Source organism: Nematolebias whitei, unplaced genomic scaffold (genome assembly GCF_014905685.2).
Source record: "Nematolebias whitei isolate Nwh7 unplaced genomic scaffold, NemWhi1 Nwh_scaf_1014, whole genome shotgun sequence".
Lineage (NCBI taxonomy): Eukaryota > Metazoa > Chordata > Actinopteri > Cyprinodontiformes > Rivulidae > Nematolebias > Nematolebias whitei.
Window position 1 is genome coordinate 1 of NW_023619559.1, and position 4569 is coordinate 4569.

The window sequence follows — 4569 nt, forward strand, 5'->3', positions numbered from 1 at the left end:
TAAAGTATGTCTGTTTTAAGGTGTTCTTGTGTTTGTTTCCAGGAAATCACAGTACCTGATGTGACAAAGCAGACTGATGATATCAATGAGCACAGTCAGGTAGATGCATTTATATCATAATGTTCATTATCTCATAGGTTTGGGTTGTAGGGCCAAAGAATATTAGAAACCTCTGTAGATTTACAAATTTAAGGTGAAAAAAGTATCCTACAGTGTAAAAATATAATGTTCATAGTAACTTGTTGAAAACAGTTCTCAAGTTACATTACTCTTGTGTCAGTTTAGGTCAGTTTTCTCTTTAGTTCTAAAATGATGTATGTGTTTGCAAAGTCCCCAAAAGTAGGTAATATTGTGCCATAATGATGAATAAAGTGTCTGTTTTAAGGTGTTCTTGTGTTTGTTTCCAGGAAATCTCAGCACCTGACATGACAACGCAGACCAGTGATGGTAGTGACCACTTTCAGGTAAGTGTACTGAATTTATAATGTTTATGATGTCATAGGTTTGGGTTGTTGGGTCAAAGAATATTAGAAACCTGTTTAGATTTACAAATACAAGGTGAAAATTGTATCCTAATCTTAAAAATTAAAATAATAATAATGATGGTAACTTGTTGAAATCAGATCATTTAATCAGTCTTGCTTCAGATTGGAACAGTTTTCTCTGTTAGATCAAAATGAGATGTTTACGTTAAAGGTTCTCAAATGCAAGTAAAAACTTTGCAATATTGATGAATAACTAAACTCTAATATTATTTGTGTTTCATTGCTTTTTCATAAATTTCAACGTAAATACTGTATGACCCTTCCTGTGTATTATTGTTCCCACTTTTTGTATGTTTAAAACTTTTTTATTTTATTTTTTAGATGCAATGGGTTTTAAATCTAAAGTTATTTTTGTGGTAACCTTTTTTTTTTTTCGGGCTCATCTATACATTGGCATCTACATCTCATACAAAAACAATTAAATTATTTTCCTCTGCTTCTATCAAAATGCCAAGGAAAGGAAACTATGAAGTACACAAGAGTTGAGAGTTGGCTGCCAATTTGCTGTGAGGCTGAAAAAGTAGAAGCGGTGCAAAGTTACTTTTGCTGTAATAGTTATTGCATAACTCAAATATATTTCTAAAAATAAGTTAAACATTTTAAGGACTAAAATTAAGTATTTTTTGATTTTGTATTGATGGCTTTTTTCCATTAATAACAGATGTAATTTTTTTAAAAACTTCTCTCAATATTCTTTAGCTTCCATTTGGATATTATCTACCACATAAATGTCAATCATCTAGTTGCACAATAGTCATATGTAAACATGTGAACAATTTGTTTGTACCAGCAGTTTAGAGCGGGGGAGACGCAGCCCGCACCGGCAGCTCAGAGCGGGGTGGGGAGAGACTAGCTACATTTGTACCGGCAGCTTAGAGCGGGGAGAGGGAGGGAGAGACAGCTGAGCTGTCTGTACCTGCAGTTTAAAGCTGGATGGAGAGACAGCTGAGCCACATGTTGTTTGTTTTTAGCATTTCAGCTAGCTAGTATTGTGTGCAGCTAAGTAGCATAACACCAGTACTGACAGGTGGGAGGTGCGTAGTTCGGTTTGGTCGTTCAGCGTGCTCGGTTCTGTTAATGGGGTGGGGCGCTCTGACGTATTAGTAGCTTAGAGCACCCATATTCATAGTCTGTGGTTACAGTACATAAACCGTTATCCCTGTTACACCTTTTCCCACAACGCTTTTCCTTTTCACTTAACTTTCTATGAATATGCTTGGGTACAGTTCAATGATCTTTTGTGACTTTCCCTCTTATGGAGGGTGTCAATGACTGGCTTTTGGACATTTATCAAGTCAGTCTTCCCCATGATTGTGTAGCCTACTGACCAAACTGGAAAACCCTTTATAAGCTCAGGAAGACTTTGCTGGTATTTGAGTTAATAAACTGATTGGGGGTGACACCACAAGTTTCCAGTATATAGCTTTTTAATTTTCTATTTTTTTAGCTGCACCTGTTCATTATTTTGAATTTATTTTGATGTTAACATGCAGTGATTATACTGAAGTATTCTAAACTTAGTTGAAGTAAACGTGCACTCAATTGTATCATTGTGAAGTACTGGAGTTACAGTAATCTTTTGACTCACTGCTTCCTAAGAATACATTCTATGTAGGGGTGTAACGGTACGCTAAAATCACATTTCGGTTCGGTTCAGTTTCAAGGAGGGCTTGATTCGGTTAATTGTCGGTGCAAAAATGGCCAAAATGAAAACTTAAATTATTTTGAAAATATGCCAAGTAAGCAATGCATAAAATACATAATGTATAAAAATAAATAAAAGCGACCCATTTGGATGATATTTTAAATAAACGGCACTCTACAATAATATATACTAACAATAAAAATCTTAATAAATACAATAACAATCAAAACCAGAACAATAAACAGCAACAGAGTGTTTACAATCTTACTAGTCGAGTTTTAAATTTTTGGCCAAAAATAACAACTTATCTAAATTTTCTGCCAAAATTTGCAGTGATGGTATCTCCAGCGGTGGCGAGAACCTGCTCACTAGCAACCGAGGTAGCAGGAATAGAGTGTGTCAGCTTCAAGGGAAGGGCACCCTGAAGCTCTGTACTCACAATCTCTTCTTGGACTTGCTCCAAAAGTGACTTGCATGCCTGTCCCTGGAAAAGTTCACCAAAGAGTTCAGTCATTAGACTACTTGGCTGGAGGTGGAGATGATTTCTCTGAAGAAGACTCAACTGATAACTTGTGGCATCCTCAGACTGCAAACTACACATAAAGGTAAAAAAAAATTAGTTAATAAGATAATCATTTTAAATTAAAAAGTTAATTAGATCATAATATAATACCTCTTCTTGCATGTCATCATTTCTGTTATGAGGTGGTTGAATATCCTCTCTCGCTCATCATGTGGTAGGGCTTTAAATCTGGGCTCCAGGGCTTGTTGACTATCAGTTTTATATTTTTCATAAAGTGCTGGTACAACTTTTTGGCTGAAGTGTTGACGTGATGGAATGTCGTAGGCAGCAGGGCTCAAGAACTTTAGTTATATGCTTAAAGCCAGCATATCAACAACAGAAACATAGAGCCATTGCTTTAAAAACTCCTATTGCTTGTGTTATTGCTTTGGACCAATCTGAATTACCTGATAAAGGTTGTTTAAATGCTGCTATCGGTCTTTGCACCAAGCTGCTTTTCTTCCTTGAAGAGACGTTCCACATTTGGATGATGTCTTTTCAAGTGCATTAACAAGTTAGACGTGTTGCCTACTGCAGATCCAATCTCCATGAAACATCGGCACACAGCTTTGGATTTGCACTTGTCTTTTCCCATTGTTGAATTTTAACAAGAAAGCCATAATGTTCCCAAACAAGGGACCGAAACGAGATGAAAGGGTCTTCAAGCTCTGGCTGTTTTGTTGCCTGCTAGGCTGCTAATGCTATGCATGCTGCAAGACTATGCAGCAATCAATAGTGCTGTGCTGAAATGCTTAAGAACTTTAATTGGCACATAATCTCTCATTAATAAAGTTTAATGAGTGAAAAAATAACCAAAACAATACACACGTGAACCGAACATGACATACTGAAACGGTTCAATACACCCACATGTACCGTTACACCATTAATTCTATGGATCTAACTGAGTGCACAACAGAAATGCAAAGGCAAAAATAGAAGACATGCATTTTAAATGTGAGACACCGAAGGTAAAACCTTGCTTTAAGGGTTATTGCTGTAGTAATGGTTAGGATAAGTCAAACGTCACTATTGTGTAGGGAACAAAAAAGTTAAATCATGTCATCTGGATAGTTTATTTTTTGGAAGAAAATGTTTCATCCATCTAAAGGACTTCATCACTCTGAGGCCTGCCAGCAAGATTTGTCATACTAAGTAGCACATTGTTGACATGTTTCAAACCAGTCTGCTGTTGATTTCCCAGGCATAATGGCTTTACGAATGCAAAATGGAGGGCCATCAGTCTAAAGCAATTAATCATCAGTGCATAACACTGAACTCAACAGCAAACTGGTTTGAAACATGTCAACAAGGTGCTACTTAATACGATAGACTCTGTTGGCAGGCCTCAGACTGATGGAAGTCCTTTGGATGAAGGATAAAACATTTTCTTAAAAAAAAAAAACTCTCCGGATGACGCAATTTAACTTTTTTGTGTGATTTATTTTCCTGAATGATTGAACCTACTTTCTTTTTTCTTTCTATAGTTTTTTCAGACTAATAAAGCACCTTTTGAATAAGATTCTATAAAATGTTTTTAATATTGCTTTTTTAGTTTGCTCTTTCATATAAACATTTGTGCAGCTTTGATCATAACTATAATGGACACTGGTTAGAAATTTATTACTGATGTCAGAGGATGAGATGTCCACTTGGGCTGTGCATAAAATCAATTTAAGTTTTGAATTGGATTTTTGCTCCAACAATCACAAAAAGGGAGAAGTGAGAAGACTAGATGTATATCTATATGTATGTATGTATATATATATATGTATATGTATATGTATATATATATATATATATATATATATATATAT

General features: G+C 35.5%; 1 long non-coding RNA gene across 1 annotated transcript in view; it reads left to right on the forward strand.

The window, feature by feature from the left end:
- The first annotated feature begins 39 nt into the window (after window positions 1-39).
- Window positions 40-4569, forward strand: part of LOC119429412 — a 6136-nt gene continuing 1606 nt past the window's right edge. The window contains exons 1-2 of the long non-coding RNA XR_005187772.1: window positions 40-99; window positions 408-464. This is a non-coding gene — a long non-coding RNA (uncharacterized LOC119429412). The remainder of the gene's footprint in view (window positions 100-407; window positions 465-4569) is intronic.